The 23,999-nt window shown below is 43.5% G+C and overlaps 1 long non-coding RNA gene across 1 annotated transcript in view; it reads right to left on the bottom strand.

The window, feature by feature from the left end:
* The window catches only part of LOC120917900, a 221,844-nt gene that overhangs the window by 7,777 nt on the left and 190,068 nt on the right, over nt 1–23,999 (bottom strand). The window lies entirely within an intron of this gene.

Below are 23,999 nucleotides of genomic sequence, written 5' to 3'. Positions count from 1 at the left end.
TAAGAGCTTGAACTTGAGGTCATCATTGTGCATCACGAAGGTGAGGATGTCGAATCCTTAAGATCAATAAGGTTTTTGTTTATAGGCTGCCTAAGTGAAAATTGACAAGCATCATCCTACTTCTGTACATTTTCCATCGTCTGAATATGACAGTTGATTGCCATTCAGTCAGTGTAGCTGAGCTGGACTCTTAACACAGGCTAATTCCCCAAGAGGTTTCTCCAGGTGTCTACCAGAAGACCACAAAGGTTTATATATACTGACATTTATCTTGCATTTATCAGATACGTACGAAAATCTATCACAGCACAACTGAATTACACTCTTTGATGTGTTCAGGTCATGTTTCGTTGTGCTTATATGTGTTTTGTCCTGTTGGTATTGCATTAGCCCTGCTATGCGTATAAAAACTCAAATGCAATAGACATTCTCTGTGCAGTTCCTCCCTACAAGACATACACATATACTCAAAAGCATTGGGAAGCCTGCCTTTATACCAGGGGTGCCCAACTTTTTGAAGAGCAAGGGCCACTTAAGCGACTTGGTAACCGGTCGCGGGCCACCATGAGCGGAGCGGGTGGATGGCAACCCATTCGGCTCTATAGAGTCCACTCTACTCTGCCTCTTTTATTTTGCGGATTTGATTGGAGGTAGGCGTTTGTAAATGGACACAAGTACATTTACATCTTACACTTCTTATAGGTGAATGGAGGGTCCGATTTGGTCGGACTGACAGTGTGAAAGGGGCCTATGGCTGCTTTCACACTGATGCATGGTTGTTTAGGAATCTTGATGTTGTGTGTTGAAGATCTTCAGGAAATGTGCTTCGCATTGCTCAGGTGTGAATGGGCACCATCGAATATAAAGAGAATCTTGATGTTGAGCATTGAAGGTCTTCAGGAAACGTACTTCACACCGCTCAGGTGTGAATAGGCACGATTGAATATAATGGGAATGTTGATGTTGAGCGTTGAAGAGCTTCAGGAAATGGGCTTCACATTGCTCAGGTGTGACTGGGCACCATTCGATATAATGGGAATCTTGATGTTGAACGTTGAAGATCTTCAGGAATCATGCTTCACATTGCTCAGGCGTGAATAGGCAGCATTGAATATAATAGGAATCTTGATGTTGAGCGTTGAAGATCTTTAGGAAATGTGCTTCACATCGCTCAGGTGTGAAGGGGCACCATTGAAAATAATGGTAATGTTGAGCATTGAAGATCTTCAGGAATCATGCTTCACATTTCTCAGGCGTGAATAGGCACCCTTAAATATAATGGAATTCTTGATGTTGACCGTTGAAGGTCTTCAGGAAACGCACTTCACATCTCTCAGGTGTGAAAAGGCACCATCGAATATATTGGAAATCTTGATGTTAATCGTTGAAGATCTTCAGGAAACGTTCTTCACATCGCTCATGTTTGAAGGGACACCATTGAATATAATGGGAATTTTGATGTTGAGTGTTGAAGTTCTTCAGGATACCTGCTTCACATTGCTCAGGTGTGAATGGGCACCGTTGAATATAATGGGAAATTTGATGTTGAGCATTGAAGATCTTCAGGAATCATGCTTCACATTTCTCAGGCGTGAATAGGCACCCTTAAATATAATGGAATTCTTGATGTTGACCGTTGAAGGTCTTCAGGAAACGCACTTCACATCTCTCAGGTGTGAAAAGGCACCATCGAATATATTGGAAATCTTGATGTTAATCGTTGAAGATCTTCAGGAAACGTTCTTCACATCGCTCATGTTTGAAGGGACACCATTCAATATAATGGGAATTTTGATGTTGAGCGTTGAAGTTCTTCAGGATACCTGCTTCACATTGCTCAGGTGTGAATGGGCACCGTTGAATATAATGGGAAATTTGATGTTGAGCATTGAAGATCTTCAGGAAACAAGCTTCACATTGTTAAGTTGTGAATGGGCACTATTGAATATAAACAAAATCTTGATGTTAAGCATTGAAGATCTTCAGGAAATGTGCATCACATCGCTCAGGTGTGAATGGGCACCATCGAATATAAAGGGAATCTTGATGTTGAGCGTTGAAGGTCTTCGGAAAAAATTCTTTACATCGCTCAGGTGTGAATAGGCACCATTGAATATAATAGAAATCTTGATGTTGAACGTTGAAAATCTTCATGATACCTGCTTCAAATTGCTCAGGTGTGAATGGGCACCATTGAATATAATGGGATTGCGGATGTGGAGCATTGAAGATCTTCAGGAAACAAGCTTCACATTGTTAAGGTGTAAATGGGCACCATTGAATATCATCGAAATCTTGATGTTGAGCATTGAAGATCTTCAGGAAATGTGCATCACATTGCTCAGGTGTGAATGGGCACCATCGAATATAAAGGGAATCTTGATGTTGAGCATTGAAGGTCTTCCGGAAATGTGCTTCACATTGCTCAGGTGTGAATGGGCACCATTGAATATAATGGAAATGTTGATGTTGAGCATTGAAGATCTTCAGGAAATGTGCATCACATCGCTCAGGTGTGAATAGGCACCATTGAATATAATGGGAATCTTGATGTTGAACGTTGAAGATCTTCAGGATACCTGCTTCAAATTGCTCAGGTGTGAATGGGCACCATTAAATATAATGGGATTGTGGATGTGGAGCATTGAAGATCTTCAGGAAACAAGCTTCACATTGTTAAGGTGTGAATGGGCACCATTGAATATCATCGAAATCTTGATGTTGAGCATTGAAGATCTTCAGTAAATGTGCTTCACATTGCTCAGGTGTGAATGGGCACCATTGAATATCATCGAAATCTTGATGTTGAGCATTGAAGATCTTCAGGAAATGTGCATCACATTGCTCAGGTGTGAATGGGCACCATCGAATATAAAGGGAATCTTGATGTTGAGCATTGAAGGTCTCTTGGAAATGTGCTTCACATTGCTCAGGTGTGAATGGGCACCATTGACTATAATGGAAATCTTGATGTTGAGCATTGAAGATCTTCAGGAAATGTGCATCACATTGCTCAGGTGTGAATGGGCACCATCGAATATAGAGGGAATCTTGATGTTGAGCGTTGAAGGTCTTCAGGAAACGTACTTCACATCGCTCAGGTGTGAATGGGCACCATTGACTATAATGGGAAACTTAATGTTGAGCATTGAAGATCTCCAGGAAATGTGCTAAACATCGCTCAGGTGTGAATGGGCACCATTGGAATATAAGGGAAATCTTGATGTTGAGCGTTGAAGCTCTTTGGATAATGCCCTTCATATTGCTCCTGGTGTGAATATGGTTTTAAGGCTTTATAACATTGACAGGAGGACCATTTTTTTTTTACCAGGCAACCTTGGCTGTGGTCTGCTGATGAAGAGTGCCAAAAAAACACCACTTCTATGGGTTTTATTGACTGTTAGGTCAACAATAGAATAGTTCCTTTTAATAGAGCAAGTTGCTTTGTTTTAATTTAGATATTTTTTTGGGGCTTTTTTGCTTTTTTTTTATGTAGTGCACTGGGGTTACGTCCTGTGGTCAGTTTAGATGCAAACAAATGCTTAGCGGAGCGGAACTCCCGTAAATGAGCTGGTAAGCTTAGCATTCCACAGCCCCTTACAAAAGTATCAGATACGACTTAAGGTACAACGCACAGCCTGTACTTTGCACAGTGACATTAAACTGTTATGCCACACTATTTAAAGAAAATAACCCGTATGGAGCTAAAGATATCATTATGGCGCAGGCTCTGCATTACAAACAAAGAACCTTTTTGTGGGAATGAGATGCAAATTATATGCTAATCGCTGGCAATCATAAGCACAGCCTATTAACTAAGTTCGGTTAATGTTGAAGGCACTAAATAATGTCATAATAATTACATCATATGTACACCTGGCATTAGCCCCCGCCATGGACCCTGAAATGGGGGAGATTATTGGAGACGGGCCAGGGATGCTAATTCTATTAAGGAAGGATTATATCCCAGCAGGCACTAAGACGCAGCTCCCCCCATCCCCCCCTCCCCCTAGGTGGCACAGGAGACAGAAATTGATGGAATATGTTGTCATTTGCCGGCCACTCTTCTATCTGGGATGTTGGGCACAAGCCCCAAAGGATGAGGTTGCCCATCAGGAAGATCAATGGTGGGGATGATGAGTGTCCCTACTTAGGTCCTACCATCAAAACCTATTTTTGCACTGATTAATAAAAAAAAAAGTGGGGTGGATTCAAGTAGATTTGCGCCCTCTTACGGAGGGGCAGCGTACCGTTTTTACGCTACGCCTCCGTAAATTACGTGCGCTACGCTTCATTCACGAAGCAGTAGCTCCGTAATTTGCGCGGGCGCTCCGTAAAAATGGCCGGCGTAAGCGCGCGTAATTTAAATGATCCCGTAGGGGGCGTGGATCATTTAAATTAGGCGCGTTCCCGCGCCGAACGTAGTGCGCATCATTTGTCATTTGCTTCAACGTGATCGTAAATGGCGTCCAGCGCCATTCAGGATTCACTTACGCAAACAACGTAATTTTTAAAAATCGCGACGCGGGAACGACGGGTATACGTAGCATTGGCTGCCCCTGCTAATAGCATGGGCAGCCTTACGCAGAAACCGACGAACGCAAACGACGTAAAATGTGTACGCAGGGCGCGCGTAGGGTTGTGAATCGGCGTGAGTATGCAATACGCTGACCACTACGGGAACGCCACCTAGCGGCCATCGTAAGAATGCAGCCTACGATACGACGGCATAAGAGCCTTATGCCAGTCATATCTTAGGCTGCAGTCAGCGTATCGAGCTTCCTGAATCAGGAGCAGTCTATACGCCGGCGCAACTAAGCAATTGCGCTGCGTATCTATGGATACGCAGACGCAATTGCTTACTGAATCCACCCCAGTGTATTTTTCATATACTGTATATATATATATATATATATATATATATATATAGATACAGAGGAAACTCGGATTGCGAGTAACACGGTTAACAAGCGTTTTCGCAATACGAGCGCTGTATTTGAAAAGATCCTAACTCAGTTTGCGAGTGTTGCCTCGCAAAACGTGCAGGATTCGGTGTGCAGTACCGCGTTTGGCCTGAGGTGGGGGGGGGTGCCGGGGCCGAGCGGAGCTGAACAGCGCTGATTGGCGCAGTTTGGAAATGCTCGGAAAGACACAGAAACACTCAGTTTCCGAGCCTTTCCAAGGTTTGGCGAGGTCAGCCGAGGTGTCATCGGGCCTTTCCGGCTGTTTCCGAGGCTCTCCGGCGCCCCCCCCCCCCCCAACCTCGGCCCGCATGCAGTATTGCATGCCATTGAAGTCAACGTGGAACAAATTATTTTCGTTCCCTTTGACTTCAATGGGGAAACTCGCTTTGATATGCGAGTGCTTTGGATTACGAGCATTCTCCTGGAACGGATTATGCTCGTAATCCGAGGTTCAGAGGTGGCTCTCTAATTAGGCGGCCGCCTAAGGTCTCGCACTCACAGGGGCCCTCGCGGATGCCTAATTTGCCTCTGCTCGATCACTGGACTGACCAACAGGTTCCAGGTGCCATCTGTAAAAGCTGTGCGGGCAGTCATAGGGCACACCGGTCGGGCCGCAAGTCCACCTGGGGCCCTAAATCAGCTAAGCTGCTCCTTCAGCCCGCGCCGCTCACCTGGCCAGCTGCCTATTCGGGTCAAGAGTCGGGCCAGGCTGGCGGAAACTTTATCCATTATGGGCGTGAGTGGGGCCTCGTGTCTAAATTCTGCCCAAGGCCTCACAAAGCCTAGAGCCACCCCTAGACAGTACTGTCCAAATAAATGTAGGCAGGTGTGAAAAATGATTTCAGAAATAGAAGCATCAAAAGCTTATTTTTACCAATTTAACAGAATGGGAAGTAAATAAACAAAAGAGAAATCCAAATCAAATCAATATTTGGTGTGACTCTCCTTTTCCTTCAAATCAGCATCAATTCTTCTAGGTAGACTCGCGCACAGTTTTTGAGGGAACTCGGCAGGTAGGTTGTTCCAAACATCTTGGAGAACCAACCACAGATCTTCTGTGGATGACGGTTGCATCAGATCCTTCTGTCTCTTCAGGTCATCCCAGACAGATTACATGAGGTTGAGATCAGGACTCTATGGGGGCCAAACAGTGGCAGCTTTTTTTTTTTGGGGGGGGGGGCGCAAATTCTGAAAAAAAACCACCCATCAATTGTAGCCTCACTGTGCCCATCAAATGCAGACACTGTGCCGTCAAACGCTGCCACTGTGCCATCAATTGCAGCCACTTTGCCCATCAAACATTGCCACTGTGCCCCAAACGCTGCCACTGTGCCCCAAATGCTGCCACTGTGCTCCAAGCACTGCCACTGTGCCCCAAATGCTGCCACTGCGCCCCAAGCAGTGCCACTGTGCCCCAAATGCTGCCACTGTGCCCCAAAAACTGCCACTGTGCCCCAAATGCTGCCACTGTGCCCCAAACACTGCCACTGTGCCCCAAATGTTGCCACTGTACCCCAAACACTGCCATTTTCCCCCAAATGCTGCCACTTTGCCCATTATATGGTGCCACTGTGCCCCAAATGCTGCCACTGTGCCCCAAACACTGCCATTTTCCCCCAAATGCTGCCACTGTGCCCCAAACACTGCCACTGTGTCGCAAATGCTGCCACTGTACCCCAAACACTGCCACTGTGCCCCAAAAACTGCCACTGTGCCCCAAATGCTGCCACTGTGCCCCAAACACTGCCACTGTGCCCCAAATGTTGCCACTGTACCCCAAACACTGCCATTTTCCCCCAAATGCTGCCACTTTTCCCATTAAATGGTGCCACTGTGCCCCAAATGCTGCCACTGTGCCCCAAACACTGCCATTTTCCCCCAAATGCTGCCACTGTGCCCCAAACACTGCCACTGTGTCGCAAATGCTGCCACTGTACCCCAAACACTGCCACTGTGCCCCAAATGCTGCCACTGTGCCCCAAACGCTGCAACTGTGCACCAAATGCTGCCACTGTGCCCCAAATGCTGCCACTGTGCCCCAAACACTGCCAATGCGCCCCAAATTCTGCCACTGTGCCCCAAACACTGCCACTGTGACCCAAACACTGCCACTGTGCCACAAATGCTGCCACTGTGCCCCAAATGCTGCCACTGTGCCCCCCTGTCTGCCCGGAACGTACCTTGTCTTGAGTGGGCAGCGGGTGATGGCGAGAGAAGAAAGCTAAGAGGGCAATTTCTCCCACTTTAGAAGAACATTTTGGAGTTGATTTTCTAAAGTCAAATAGACTGTGCACTTTGCAAGGGAAGTTGCTCCAGATTTTAGTAAACGAGGGGAAGCTCCACTGACCTCCATCATCCAATCATGTGCAAGCAAAAATGCATATATATATTTTTTTCCTTTTATGTGATTGGCTATTCTTTGCAAAGTGAATTATTCTGGAGCAACTGTCTAGTTGCCTTTAGTAAATCAACCAATTTATCTCACTTCCTGTTGTGTCATCAAGACAGGAAGTGAAAAAAAAATTCCCCCACTGGGACACGCACATCAATAAAAAACCTGATCAACTTTTTAACCCTTCCGTACCCCATCCAAAACTGACTAGACCTACCTTTAAATGACCTCTTTGTTTTTCGGCTTCCTTACCCGGTTAGAAAAGTTAAAATGTACTCCCGTACATGTGATGTATCCATCAACGCGTCAAAACCCAACTAACGTAATGATTTTATTTTTTTACTATTGCAATTTGGGAGGGGGAGGAGGGGGCTGGGAGTGCAGTTTATTTTCACGAGCGGGAATTAATTAACCCAACATGTACTCTCCCCTATCAGGCCAAGGACGTGCGTTTAAAGATGTTTATTATCAGAAAGCTTGCATTCTGCACATTCGTGGCCCACACACACAAGGATTAGTTCATTGCTGTTTGGTGGAACTTCTTTCGGAAAGTCAAAAGAATGTATTGTTTTTGATTACTAAACTCTTTTGGCACTTAAAAAAAAAAGTCTTCAGAGTCCAACCCCGCTGAATAAAAAGTCCTTTGCATTCAGAAATGTCGCGGAGATAAGATGAGACTGTCTAATGAGAATGGCGTGGTGCTCGGGCGGCTCCGTCCAGCTCCTGTAACAGCGACTTCTCCACCATTTTTGCTTTTAGGCCAAAAAGTTCAACTTTGGTCTCATGTGACCAGAGCGCCTTCTTCCACGTGTTTGCTGCGTCCCCTCCCCCACGTGGCTTCTCACAAACTGCAAACGGGACTTCTATATATAGTACTGTATATACAGGTAGGTATAAAAATTGAATAAATAAGTAATCAAGAGAAGTGTCCCTTAAAAAAATTATTAAAGGGTCAGTCAACCTAGATTAGCAAAAAGTAATATTTTTTACTTACTTACTTTTTGTTGCAAAAAAATAAAAATAAAAGTATAAAATATTACATTTTGTTGCAAAATATATATATATATATATATATATATATATATATATATATATATATATATATATATATATATATATATATTTTAGCACTAGTTTGGGCCTGACAAGCACATATAAAAAAAAAAAAAAGAATATATATATATATATATATAGTTAGCATCCCCTATCAAGAGATGATTATTTGATTATTCTAATATATATCTCCTATCTATCTATCTATCTATCTATCTATCTATCTATCTATCTATCTATCTATCTATATCTATATATTATTAAAGGCGCAGTCAACAAAATAAATATATATAATTTTTTGTAATATCATTTTATATATATATGTATATATATATATATATATATATATATATATATATACAGTACTTATATACTAGCATAATCAGTTCTTGATAGGGGATTTTTTTTCACTTACCAGGTCCAACGTAGGGCTAATATATATATATATATATATATATATATATATATATATATATATATATATATATATATATATATATATATATATATACCCTTTAATAATTTTATAAGGGACACCTCTCTTATTTATTCAATATTTATGTAAATTTAAAAAAAAAAAATAAAAAAAAAAAAAAAAAAAATATATATATATATATATATATATATATATATATATATATATATATATATATATATATATATACATACAGTACTTATATATTAGAATAATCAGTTCTTGATAGGGGATTTTTTTCACTTACCAGGTCCAATGTAGGGCTAAAATATATATATATATATATATATATATATATATATATATATATATATATATATATATATATATATATATATATATATAATACCCTTTAATAATTTTTTTAAGGGACACCTCTCTTGAATACTTATTTATTTAATATTTACATCTTCCTTGTGTATATAAACATACTGTATGTGCAATGTATATATATATTGTACATACAGTATATTTATATACACAAGGAAGACATAAATATTAAATAAATAGGTAAAGTAATAAATAAATAAGTATTCAAGAGAGGTGTCCCTTAAAAAATTATTAAAGGGTATTTATATATATATATATATATACAGTATATATATATATATATATATATATATATATATATATATATATATATATATATATATTGTACATACAGTATATTTATATACACAAGGAAGACATAAATATTAAATAAATAAGTATTCAAGAGAGGTGTCCCTTCTAAGATAATTAAAGGGTCAGTCCACAAAATAGTTAACAGCACTGCCCTTTATATTATTTGCTTTTCATGTTTTAGTGGGCTGGCCCTTTAATGGATGTATAATGCACACATACCTGAATTATGTATTCACTTTATTTTTATATCTTGTATTCAGCCTTAAGATGAATGGTAACCAGATCTTGGCTGAGCCTGCATATTAAGGTGCTATGGGGGGGGGGATTTTTTTTTTCTGCACTTATCACACACTGGCTAAGCTTTGCAATTGTACAGCCTGCCAGTGAGCCTTGCTTCCTGGGACTTGTAGTCCTGCAGCAGCTGGCGAGCCCCAGGGCCGCCCCCCGTCTCCTCATAAACTGTTTTGATTTCTTTAGAAGCCGAACTTAAATGGGATATCTATGTGGGAACGAGCTCTCATTGTATCAATCACAAAAAAACAGCAATGTGTGCAAATCCCCGGTACGCTACATTACAGATGGGAGTTCTAACGCCGAGACTGTCATCTTTTGATTAAGAAAAGGAAATGATTTCACTAAAAAAATATTCCCCCTTGTGTTGTTTTGTTTTAACAGTGATTGCATTCACCACTGATCTGGATACATTTATGGAGGCTCCTAAGTAACTTCACGCTTACCACCACCGCTGCAATCTCAACAAACTATCTCCGCTTCTTGCCAATTATCCAAATATCATAATGATAAGAATAATTTAAAGCCGGGGCCCCCGGTAAACATTCCGTCTACAAAGACCCCAGTATAAACAGCACCATGCATCAAGATGAGTTTACGCCGGGCTTTAAAAGCAGCTCTTAAAACAAAGCTAAACAAAAAAAAAATGTAAAACTTCCATCTGGATTATGACGTTTTTCTTTTTTTTTCTTGTCTTTTCTTGTTTTTGTTTTTTTCTCCCATCGCTCTCTCTCGATCGGAAAACTCATTGGGTGCCGGTTTAGCGATCCGTGTCTTACTAAAGAGATTGCCGGGTCATGGACCACGGTCATGAAAGGCCAAATGCAGGGCCGATCCTAGGCCGGGTTCCCGGGGTGCTCCGCACCCAGGCCCCGCAGAGGTGGGGACGCCGAAGCTCCAAAGTGCTCCCCTCCCTCCTCCTTGTCTGTGTCCAGAGGCGGAGCGCATGTAGATGGTGCTGCGGTTCCCCATCCCGCTTGCTCTCTCCGCTGGCAACTGACAAGAGCGCATACTCGGAATTCGGGCTGGGCACCACAGCGGAGACTAGTACCGGAACACGTTCCGGTACTAGGCTCCACTAATTAATTCTGTCCGGTCTCCTGTCTGCCCCGCCCCCTCTGCGTGTGTCGGCTCTTCTCCTATAGGCGGTGTGATGAGAGGCTTCTGGGTTGGCAGGAGCTGCTGCCAATCATCCCGTACACTCCCAGAAATGCTCTCCAAGTGCCAACCTCCAAGTAGCCAAAGATGTCACGTATGCCCCGCCCCCCCCTGTAATGTACCTATGCTCCCAGCGCACCCAAGCTACAGGGATCTATTGGACAAGTACTGATCTATGGGGACACCTGATGTGGGGGGCTCTGATGGGGACACCTGCTGTGGGGGGCTCTGATGGGGACACCTGCTGTGGGGGGCTCTGATGGGGACACCTGCTGGAGGGCTCTGATGGGGAACACCTGCTGTGGGGGGCTCTGATGGGGGACACCTGCTGTGGGGGTGCTCTGATGGGGGACACCTGTTTAGTCAGGTCTAGGGCAGCACAAAACCTAAATACACAAGGAAATGGGAAAGCAAAAGGGAATGGGAAAGAGAAAGGAAAAGGGAAAGGAAAGGAAAGGAAAGGAAAGGAAAGGAAAGGAAAGGAAAGGAAAGGAAAGGAAAGGAAAGGAAAGGAAAGGAAAGGAAAGGAAAGGAAAATTAAATGAATGGGAAAAGAAAGGAAAGGAATGGGGGGGAAGTGAAAGGAATGGGAAAAGAATGAAATGGGGAAAAAAGAATGGAAAGCAATGGAAAAGGGGGAATGGGAAGGTAAGGGGGAATGGGAAATAAAGGGAAAGGGAAAAGAAAGGGTAGGAGAAGGAAAACTGAAAAAGTAAGGGAAAGGGAAAGGAAAGGGGCAAGGGAAAAGGAAAAGGGGAAGGTGAGGGGAAAGGGGAAGGAGAAGGTGAGGGGGAAGGTGAGGGACAAAGGGAAGAGGGAAAGGGAAATTAAAGGGGGAAGGGAAAGGAAAGGTGACGGGAAAGAGAAAGGGGAAGTAAAAGGAAAAGGCAATGGGAAAGGAAGGGGAAGGGAAAATGGAAAAGGTAGAAAACAGGGAAAAGGGGAAGGTGAGGGACAAAAGGAAAAGGGAAAAGTAAGAGAAAGAAAAAGGGAAAGGAAAGGGAAAAGGGAAAGGGGAAAGGCAAAAGGGGAAGGTGACAGGAAAGGGGAGGGGAAAGGAAATGAAAAAGGAAAGAGAAAGGGAAAGTAAAAGGTAATGGGAAAGGAAGGGGAAGGGAAAATGGAAAAGGTAGGGAACAGGGAAAAGGGGAAGAGACAAAAGGAAAAGGGAAAAGTAAGGGAAAGGAAAAGAGAAAGGAAAGGGGAAAGGAAAGGGAAAAGGGAAAGGGAAAAGGGAAAGGGAAAAGGGGAAGGGAAAGGTGACGGGAAAGGGGAGGGGAAAGGAAATTAAAAGGGAAAGAGAAATGGAAAGGAAAGAAAAGGAAAAAGGAAAATGAAATGAATGGAAAAATAAAGGAAAGAAATGGGGGGCAGGGGTAAGGAAAAGGAATGGGAAAATAAAGAAATGGGGAAAAGAACAGAAAGCAATGGGAAACAAAAAAAAAGGGTAAGGAAAGGAATGGGAAAAGAATGTGAGCAATGGAAAGAGAAATGGGGAGGAAAGTAGAGGACATTCCTTCATATAATTTGAAGACTTCTTAACATTATTATTTTACAAAAAAGGAAGGAAGAAGGATAAGAGCAAGTATGGGAAAATACAATAGAGACATAAATGAAGGTAGATAGATAGATAGATAGATAGATAGATAGGTAGATAGATAGATAGATAGATAGATAGATAGATAGATAGATAGATAGATAGATAGATAGATAGATAGATAGATAGATAGACAGACACTGAGAATTACCATAGCCCAGAATACATCATTGTATTTTTGCCAACCTGTCACCTTTAGTTAACGACTTGTCATCAGCGCCGATTATTCTGCTGATAGACAGTAAACAGCGAGGCCGACATCTCGCCTTCTTTATCATATTAATATTTATGGATGAAGGGAGGGAGGAATGATTGGTAAACAAGCCAATATAGAAACATACAAAGGAAGCGGAGCAGTAACAGGTCCTGGATGGATCTATATTAAATATACTACCATATGGTCTTTATAACTTGCCATTCTGTGCCGCGATGCAGAACCGGACCAGGGGAGGCCCATAGAAAGGAAGCACATGTGGGTGACGAGGACACTAATGTGTTCCTAGGTTCTTAGCACCACCATCTGTAGCTAGAAAGCAGAAGGTAACACAGAGGGGCGCATGGGGAAGCACTTTGAAAAGCCTGCTGAATCTGGCTGTGGTGGTTGAAGGGGTTTGAAGGGGTTATAAGGGTACTCCAGGTACATGACAGACCAGCCAAGGGTTAATACTGCAAACCACCAAAAGACCCCGCGGTGCCGGAAGACAACTTTAATCAATGAATTGGGCGGGTATACAGCTTATATTTGGTTCAACTTTACCAATCACAATAGGGGAGGGGGGAGTGGTTAGTAAAGGAATACAGTTGAACGAGGATAATCCGTTCCAGGAGAACGCTCGTAATCCAAAGTACTCGCATATCAAAGCGAGTTTCCCCATTGAAGTCAATGGAAGCGAAAATAATTTGTTCCGCATTGACTTCAATGGCATGCAATACCGCCTACGGCCAGAGGCGGGGGAGGGGGCGCCGGAGAGCCCCGGAAAGGGCCGAGGACACCTCGGCTGAACTCGGAAAACCTCGGGAAGGCTTGGGAACTGAGTATTTACAAGATTTTCTAAGCATTTCCAACCAGCGCAGTTCGGCTCTGCTCAGGTCCTGTGCCCCCCCCCCACCTCAGGCCAAAAGCGGTATTGCACACTGCTTTGGCTTGAATCTTTCTCGTTTCGCGAGACAACACTTAAAATACAGCGCTCGTATTGCGAAATCCGCTCGTTAACCGCGTTACTCGCAATCGATATTGAACATCATTAATAAAATCTTCAATCTATCGTCTATCTTCAATTCAGGTCAACTTGGGCCACCTGACCGTAAGCCTATGGGCAAGACGTACTTGCAGGACTGTCTTAAGCCTCGTACACACGGTCGGACATCCAACAAACTTTCCCTTGGATTTTTGTCCAAAGTGATTTGTCCGGTCACACCCATAGCATACACACGCTCGGACTTTTCTTAAAACTTTTATAAAACTTTCCCAACATCACATGGTTTTTCTGCTCTTTTCTGCTCCTTATCGCCACCCTTTGGTTAACTTCTGCTATTGTTGGTTGATTTTAACATTGGTTCTGGGCATGCGTGTTTGTACTTCGGACAAAAGTCCGATGGCTTTGCTGTACACACGGTCGGACTAGGCACCATCGGACTTTTGTTGTCGTAAAGTTTGTCCGTTTGCAGACCAAACTTTTTGTCTTACGAAACCCGAAAAAGTTGGTGCGATGGAGCGTACACACGGTCGGACAAATGTGAAAACTTGCAGATTTTGAAGTTTGTTGGACGAAAGTCCGACTGTGTGTACGGGCCTTTAATGAGAGGGCACACCTGGGCACTGCCCAGGGGCCCCAGCTGCATGGGGGGGGGCCTGCACTTTCCCCAAAGCAGCTGGTCCTTGAGCCCACACTGCCCTGAAATTGGGGGCCTCATGATGGCACTGAGAGTGATAGATACACAGGGGAGGCAGTCTGCCTCCTACCTAATTGATGTCTGTTTACCTGCACTGTCACCATTGCAGGGGCCCCAGAGCATTACTTTGCCCAGGGGCCCATGATGCTATTGCGTACTTGCTGCTTGGAGTCACCCTTTAAAAAAAAAAAAAAAAAAGAAGTAGCAATGACCCCCATCATCCCTCAAAAAATAAAAATAAAAAAGAACAATTTCACAGCTGTCTGCCTCTCTACAGCGACAAGTGAAACATTTCTTGTTTATTCCGCGAGATGATATAAAACCGCAGATATTTCTTCCCGTGCCTTTATCTAAAACACACGAGGAAAAATAAATTAGAGGCTCGGAGTGAAATTATTGTCTCCTCACAATTTTTATAACGCAGACTGCTGTGAAGCACAAGCAGAGAGCGGGTGTTCCTCTGTCAGAAAACACGCTATATCAACATTAATACTCCTCTCCGCCTCGTAATACGTTTATAAAAGCGACTCCCTTTGTACGCTATTAACCCCCTGCGCTTTGATGCTGCCAAACAAAAGTGCTGCTTGTAGGAAGGAATCCGAGGCGGCGCAGAAGTGTGTGATACGCCGCTCAGATCCATAGGCGAGTTGAGAGGTTAATCAGTCAGGGAATTATGATGGCGGAAGGGAAAGAAAAAAAGAAAGGGAATTCATAGGCGGGCTGATCGCGAACGGCGAGCTGGAGAATGAATGGAGAGGATTGCCGAGGCTGCGACGACGTGGATTCCAAAAGTGTTCATAAACTATCTGCGATATAGAGAAAGAAAATCTGGCCCGGATTCAGATACATTGGTGGGCGTAACGTATCTCAGATACGTTACGCCGCCGTAAATTAGGGCGCAAGTTCCGCATTCAGAAAGAACTTGCGCCCTAAGTTACGGCGGCGTAACGTATGTGGTCCGGCGTAAGCCCGCCTAATTCAAATGTGGATGATGTGGGCGCGTTTCATTTAAAATGAATTGTGACCCCCACGTATTTGACGTTCGTGAAAGAATCCCAGTGCGCATGCTCGAAATTTCGCCGCAAACCGTCAATGCTTTAGACGTGAACGTAACTTACGTACAGCCCTATTCGCGAACGACTTACGCAAACTACGTAAAATTTAAAAAATTTGACGCGGGAACGACGTCCATACTTAACATAGGATACGCCTCATATAGCAGGGGTAACTTTACGCCGTAAACAATGTAAAAAAATGCGCCGGGCGGACCTACGTTTCTGAATCGGCGTATCTACCTAATTTGCATATTCTACGCGGAAGTCCAGGGAAGCGCCCCTAGCGGTGAGCGTAAATATTGCACCCTAAGATACGACGGCGTAGGAGACTTACTAGGCAATTTAATATTATTTAATATTATAAAAAAAAATAAAAAATAAGAAACATTTTTTTTTAAAGCGCCCCCTCCCCGCGAGCTTGCTCAACAAAGAAAACGCATACGGAAGTCGCGCCCGCATATGAAAACGGTGTTCAAATCACACATGGGAGATATCGCCGCGATCGTCAGAGTGAGAGCAATAATTCTAGCACTAGACCTCCTCTGTAACTCTAACCTGGTAACCGTAAAAAAAGTTTAAAGCGTCGCTTATGGAGATTTTTAGCTACCGTAGTTTGTCGCCATTTCACGAGTGCGTGCAATTATAAAGCGTGACATGCTTGGTATCTATTTACTCGGCGTAACATCATCTTTCACATTGTGCAAAAAAATTGGGCTAACTTTACTTTTAATTTTTTTTTTTAAATTCATGAAAGTTAATATTTCCCAAAAAGTTGCGTTTGAAACACCGCCGCACAAATACCGTGAGACATAAAATATTGCAACAATCGCCATTTCATTCTCTAGATTCTCTGCTAAAAAAAAAATATATATATATAATGTTTGGGGGTTCCAAGTAATTTTCTAGCAAACAATATGGATTTTAAATTGTAACTTGTAAATACCAATGGGTAGATTCAACTTTGCGGCGGCGTAGCTTAAGGAATTTAAGCTACGCCGCCGTAAGTTAGCGAGGCAAGTACATTATTCACAATGTACTTGCCTGCTAAGTTACGGCGGCGTAGCCTAAATCGGCGGGCGTAAGGGTGCCGAATTCAAATGTGTGTAAGGGGGGCGTGTTTTATGTCAATGGGGCTTGACCTTACGTTTTTTAAGTTTTTTGTGAACTGCGCATGCGCCGGGCGACTACATTTCCCAGTGTGCATTGCGGCTAAGTACACCGCACGGGCCTATTGATTTCGACGTGGACGTTAACGACGTAAATCCCGATTCACGGACGACTTACGCAAACGACGTAAAAAAATCGAATTCTGACGCGGGAACGGCGGCCATACTTGACATTACTATTCCAACTAGGGCCTAGCTCTAACTTTACGCGGCCTATCTCTTACGTAAACGGCGTAAAAGTACTGCGTCGGCCGGGCGTACGTTCGTGAATCGGCGTATCTACTAATTTGCATAATCTACGCCGACCGCAATGGAAGCGCCACCTAGCGGCCATCCGAAATATTGCAATCTAAGATAGGACGGCGCAAGCCGTCGTATCTTAGATATGTTTAAGCGTATCTCTGTTTGAGCATACGCTTAAACATAAGTCGGCGTAGATTCTGGGTTAGGTCGGCTTATCTACTGATAAGCCGGCCTAACTCTTACTGAATCTACCTACAAATGTCATAAATAGGCTTAGGCAGGGTCGCTCAATGGTGATTATAACAGTAATAATGAAATCCCAGTTGGGTTTGCAAAAATTAAGGAAAGGGTTTTTTTTTTTTTTTTAGAATGCCTTTTATAATGATTTCTTTTTTTTTTTTTTTTTTTTTTTTGGAGGCTTGCTGTCAAACAGATTGTTTTTTGGGAACGCTATAAGTCAGTTTATCGCGGTTTGAACAGTAAAATAAAAAGTTCAAGCAGCAGAATTGTTGAAACAGGTTCAAGGCGAAGGGATAACATTTGTTTGCCTCGTGTGCGCATTTTTTTTTTTTTATTATTTTTTTTATCTCTAACTACTATAAATGTGAAAACCACTTTAAACAAATTATCTAAACAAATTAGCGTTTATACGAAGAGGATATTAGGGTTCGCTACCAAGGATCCTGGTTATCGTCACAGAAGAGGTATTTAGCCTTTCCTTGGCAAAAAAACACAATTTTTTTTGTGGAATGGATACAAAGCAACGATCTTCTGTCCAGCAGAATAAACGTTCTTTGATTCTTGGGAGCTGCGCAAACTTTTTTTTTTTTTTTTTAATGGAAGTTTTTGGAAGTTTATGGAGTAAATGAATGACAGACCTTTGAGGGATGGGCACTGCGAATGGATAACAGGAGTTCTGCACATTTCCATGCCTGAATTTCAATTCATTTTTTACCAAGATTTTAATAACATGGAAATAAATGACACTGCAGTTAAAAAAAAAACAAATAAAAATACTTTTTCTCTTTTTTTTTTGTGCTAGAAAAAAACAGGAAAGTGTTAGAACCTTTGTCGGGATTTTATTACTGTCTTATTTTTTACTGACCACGCTTCCTGTCCAGGCATCTGCACAGAAAGAGAGGAGGAATCCCCCCATCAGGAACTGAGGTCTGGAGTTTATGCATTGGGGTTGATCTGAGGTCGGAAGGTGCATGGGCTGGGGTTGATCTAAGGTCTGAAGTATATGACTTGGGGGTGATCTGAGGTCGGAAGGTGTATGCATTAGGGTTGATCTGTTGTCTGAAAGGTTCATGGAAGGTGGGTGGCATGAGGTATGAAGCACATGCATTGGGGGGGGGTATCTGAGGACTTAAGGTGCATGAATGGGGCCGATCTGAGATCTGAAGGTGTATTCATTGGGGTTGATCTGAGGTCTGAAAGGTTCATGCAATGTGGTTGATATGAGGTGTGAAGCACATGCGTTGGAGTTTATCTGAGGTCTGAAGGTGCATGCATGGGGCTGATCCAGGGCCCTCTTACTGTAATGCAAGGGCACAACTGGGCACTGCCCAGGGGCCCCAGCTAGCCAAGGTTTGGGTCTGGTCTGAGGTCTGGAATTTATGCACTGGGGTTAATCTGAGATCTGAAGGGTGCATTGGGGTTGAATTGAGGTCTGACGGTTCATGGGTTGGCGTTGATCTGAGGTCTGACGTACTGTATATGGTTTGGGGATAATCTGAGGTCTGAAGTGTATTTTCTGAGTTTGACCTGAGGTCTGAAGGTGCCTGCATTGGACTTGATCTGAGGTCTGAGGTTCATGAAATGTGGTTGATGTGAGATGTGAAGGACATGCATTGGGGTTGAGATGAGGTCTGAAGGTGCATAGATTGGAGCTGATCTGAGGTCTGAAGTGTATGCATTGGGGTTGATCTAAAATCTGAAGTATATGACTTGCTGCTTTTCTGATGTGTGACAGTTATGCATGGGGGTTGATCTGAGGTCTTAAAGTGGTTGTAAACCCTCCGACACAACTTTATCTCTTAATAATGTAGATAACACAGGCAGCTGATCACTGCCTGTGAAAGTGTACTCACTGCTTTCGTTTCCATGGAAATCGTCCTGTAATCCAAAGTGACGCCATGCGCGATTGCGCAGTAGGTAGTTTCATTAACGGCACATAAAGTGTGCCGTTTCTATTTTCCCTGCATGCCGGGACATTTGTATGGACAAGCTTCCCCTCAGAACGGCACGGAGGAGAAGTCTCGCGACGCTGCTCTGATCATCTCCTTGGCTTGGTTACGGCGCTACGGCGCATGCGTGAGATTTCTAAATGGAAACAGAGTAAGGGCGGAAGGGACGTCCAGAATAGATTCAGAAAACAGTACATGCAATGGCGCGGCCAATACCCGGAAATTAAGACATTAGAAAGACGCGAAATAAGGTATTTACAGACCTTGTTTTAGGCCGATTTTAATGTATTATGTATGTGAAAATTTAAAAAATTAGAAAAATCGGCCGGGGTTTACTTCCTCTTGAAGGTGCACGGGTTAGAGGCTGATCTGAGGTCTAAAGTGTATGCATTGGCCTTGATCCGAGATCCGAAGGTGCATGCATTTGGGCTGATCTGAGGTATGAAGTATATGGCTTGGGGCTGGTCGGGGGTTTAAAGTTTGTGTAATGGGTTTGATTTGAAAACACAATACAAAGAACCAGGCACACTTTGTGTGTTGCTTTGCAGCAATGTTGATCTTGCCTGCAACGTTTGGCAGTCATTACAACTTGAAAAGCTTGCCAAACGCCTCCATTCAAGTGAATGGGAGCACACTGCAAAAGTGTTTGACGCGATGCTAAGGCCTTTATGGAGCCCTACGGTAAGGAGTTTTAGTTTTCATGCCCGTGTGGTGGGTCCTTTTGTTCACTGCCTATGATTCTTTGTAGTACAAATATTTCTACAATAAGCTCTTATGCCCGTGTCACGCTGGAAAGAGGTACAGACGGCAATGCTTGTCTTTGAGAAGAGGTCAGCGAGGACTGGCCACCAGATAAAATGACAACGCTACACCTCGTAGAGTCACTGACCCCCCCAATGATAATACCCTGACAGCTGCCACAATGAGCTTTCTGGTCTTACAAGCTGGAGACCAACGTTTTACCGATGACCAGGTCAAACATGGCCGGGTAATTACTGTTCCTCTTTTGGAAAAATTTAGAAACAGAGAAGGCCGCTGAAAATACACGGTTTCAATCCCCAGTGAGAAAACTATTTTAATTCCACGTTCTAATATCTTTTAATGAATCATCTGGAGAGTCTATTTTAAATGAACCTTACCTGAGGACATTTATGTATGTCAGGAACATTATCTACTTCAACAAATAGAGGAATAAAAGCAAAATATAAATGTTAGGACTATAAGGACTTGTCCGGAAGGTGAGCCCGTCTGCAGTGTGAAGGGGTTCTTTGGATCATACCAGTTCACCTCCTTGTTGAGAAAGCCTTCCCTCAATTGATGAGTTAATGGGCTGCCAGATGATCGCGCGTTCTGTAATGACGGAGTGTAACAAATGCTTTATAGGTGCATCATGGCACAATGGCCTTGGTGAGGAGCTCTGATGTGGTGGCGGGAGGCTCTGATGTGATTGGGGGATCCTGTTGTGAGAGAACTTTGATGTGATTGGGGGGCTTGTATAAGAAGGACACTAATGTGATAAGGGCAGGGATGGACTGGGACAGAAATTTGGCCCTGGACTTCATCCAGACTGGCCCACTTTGACAGGGCTCTCCCATGGCAGCCAGGCAGCCGGGCAACTCCCGCACCCCCCCCCCCAGCCACCTCTCCCCCTTTACTAGCCATTCTACTTTTATTAGAGTAGAATGGCTGGTACTGGTCCTCTTATAGGCAGTACCAGTGGGGAAGCTAGACATTATTTAACCCAGGGCAAAGAATCAGTTCCGTGCCTTCCATATGGGACAAGATTAGGTAGAAGTGAGAAACTCCCAGGCCATAGCTGTTGAGTCAGCTGTCTGTCCCCTCCCCCATGCTCCTCTGGTCCTCCCCCTGCTCCTCTGGTCCTCGCCCTGCTTCTCTGTTCCCCCCAGGTGAGCGCTGCAGGGAGGGAGAGTAGGTGAGCGCTGTGGGAAGGGAGAGACAGAGGAGCAGAGGGGGGCGGCAGTCCGCTGTCACTGAAGCCGGCCCACTGAGCCATCGGCCCACCGGGAAACTCCCTGTAGTCCTCATGGCCAGTCCATCCCTGGATAAGGGAGACTTGTTCATGTAGCATAGCTCCCAACTGTCCCTGATTTCGAGGGACTGTCCCTAATTTGGAGCAACGTCCCTCTGTCCTTCTCATCTGTCCCTCATTTTGGTCTCATCTATATAGATTTATATAAAAATTCACTTCTTAGCTATCAAAAAGTGTTTTTCCAGCGCTAAACCTTTCATCTGATTTCTAAATTGCTGCATTTGTAAGTCCCAAAAGCCAATATAAAGGAATAGTAGTGGCAAAAAAGCACTTGGGGGTTTAACCAATCTTTTTTTTTGTACAATTCTCCTTTAAGGGGGTGTGGTAAGGGGTGGGTCCTATGCCTGCATACTTTTGCTGATAGGTGTCCCTCATTCCCATCTCAAACGGTTGGGAGGTGTGTATGTAAGGGACCTCTGATGTGAAGGGGGGCTTCTGATGTGAAGTTAATTTATCAAGGTGGTTGTGTGCATTGTCCCAGGCTCAGGTTTTCCATTGATAGGTAACATTTCCATTGTTTACATTGTAGACTATTCGCTGACCGATGGCAGAGCAAAGGCAATGAGGGTAATGTAAAGGGAAAATGTTTGGAAGGGAGAGAAGGAAGGAAAGGAGAAAGGGAGAGAAGGAAGTGAGGAAGGAAGAAAGAGAAGGAAGAGGTGGAAGTGAGGAAGGAAAGGAGAGAAGGAAGGAAGGGAGAAAGGGAAAGAAGGAAGAAAGAGTTTGAGTTTTGTGCTGTTGAGTTTATACACCATTTATGTCAAATCTAATAGACATGTGCTGTACTTATTAAAAAAGTCTTTTGAAAAATCTAATAAATTTACCCTTAAAAAAAAGAAAATAAGGAAGAAAGAGAGCATGGGAGAGGAGGAAGTGAGGAAGGAAGAAAGAGAAGGAAGAGATGGAAGTGAGGAAGGAATGGAGAGAAGGAAAGGGAAGGGAGAAAAGGAAGGAAGAAAGAATGGGAGAGAAGGAAGTGAGGAAGGAAGAAAGTGAAGGAAGAGATGGAAGTGAGGAAGGAAGGAAGCGAGGGAAGGGATAGAAGAAAGGGAATGGAAGGGAAAAGAAGGAAAGGGAAGGGAGAAAGGGAGAGAAGGAGGGAAGGGAGGAAGAAAGAGATGGAAGGAATAGAAGGAAGTGAGGAAGGAAGAAAGAGAAGGAAGAGATGGAAGTGAGGAAGGAATGAAGTGAGAAAGGGAGAGAATGAAGAGAAGGGAAGGGAAGAGAAGGGAAGTGAGAACGGGAGAGAAGGAAGAGAAGGGAAGGGAAGATAAGGGAAGTGAGAAAGGGAGAGAAGGAAGGAAAGGAGAAAGAAAGAGGAGGAGGGAATGAAGAATATGAGAGAAGGAAGAAGGGAATGAAGTCGGGAAGGAAGAGAAGGAAGAAATGGAAGTGAGGAAGGGAGAGAAGGAAGGGAAGGGAGAAAGAGAGTGATGGAATGAAGAGAAGGCAAGGGAAGACAAGGGAAGGGAGAGAATGAGGGAATGGAGAAAGAGATTGATTGAAGGAATAGAAGGAAGTGAGGAAGGAAGAAAGAGAAGGAAGCGATGGAAGTGAGAAAGGGAGAGAAGGAAGGGAAGGGAAGCGAAGGGAGAAAGGGAGAGAAGGAAGGAAAGGAGAAAGAGTGACAAAGAAGGGAGGAAGAATGTGAGAGAAGGAATGAAGGAAGGAAGAGTAGGAAGAAATGGAAGTGAGGAAGGGAGAGAAGGAAGGGAAGGGAGAAAGAGAGTGATGGAAGGAATAGAAGGAAGTGGGGAAGGAAGAAAGAGATGGAAATGAGGAAGGAAGGAAGGGAGGAAGTGAGAAAGGGAGAGAAGGAAGGGAGAAAGGAAAGGAGAAAGAGAGAGAAGGAAGGAAGAATGTGAGAGAAGGAAGAATGTGAGAGAAGGAAGAAAGGAATGAAGCAACTACGGAAGAGAAGGAAGAGATGGAATCGAGGAAGGGAAGAGAAGAGAATTTTTTTTTACATTGTAGACTGGAGTGCCTTGAGATTTTTCACACTTTTCAGGGGTGCCCAGACTAAAAAATACTGTGTGTATAATATGTGTATTTTATATTTGCCTGGCGTTAAGCATTAAGTGAAAGAAAATTCTGGCCAATCATTTGCTTTCATCTCCAAAAATCCGAATGAGATTTCTAAAGCATAAAAAGCAAACAAGCAGTAATGACCGATGGCAGAACAAAGACAATGAGGGTAATGTAAAGGGAAAATATTTGGGGCAAAGATTTAAACATCCTGTGAAGTGTTTAGGCTTCCTAAAACATATCAGGACAGGTCAAAATCTCTGATCAGAACATGACGGGTGATAAATAAGAAGCCTGTACATTGCAAAACATAATGTCACGGTGCTATGCCGTGAGTCAAACCAGGAACCCTCAACCAGGGCTAAACGCCTAACAAATCAGACCGACGGCAGAACATTTGACAGACCTCTCAGAAACCAGCTACTGGTCTATATTGGGCGTAAGAAACCTGATATGTCATGCCTTATATCATTCCAAATACAACTCTAGATTACCTGTGTGAAGAATTACATACAACACTTTTAAGCATTATATTAATATTATTTTTGCATTTAATGTTTACTAAAAAAAATAACAAAGTGTGCCCTCAACAAGAGGGAAAGTTGGGGATATTAGAAATAGGGATCAACTGTTTAAATGGGTAAAATGTGCAGGAGAGGAGAGTGGAGGAGAGCAGAGTATGAAAGCATGTAGGCCCCTTTCACAAGGTAATCCCATTCAGATCTGCCTGTCCGTTTTTTCAGGAGGATCCGAGCGGGCCACCTATTGACTCCTATGGGCAGGTAGATGTCAGTGGAGATGGGTCCGCCAACACCCGTCTGCCA

This window comes from Rana temporaria, chromosome 11, assembly GCF_905171775.1.
Source record: "Rana temporaria chromosome 11, aRanTem1.1, whole genome shotgun sequence".
NCBI classification, from domain to species: domain Eukaryota; kingdom Metazoa; phylum Chordata; class Amphibia; order Anura; family Ranidae; genus Rana; species Rana temporaria.
This window is presented reverse-complemented; position numbering and strand designations above follow the sequence as displayed.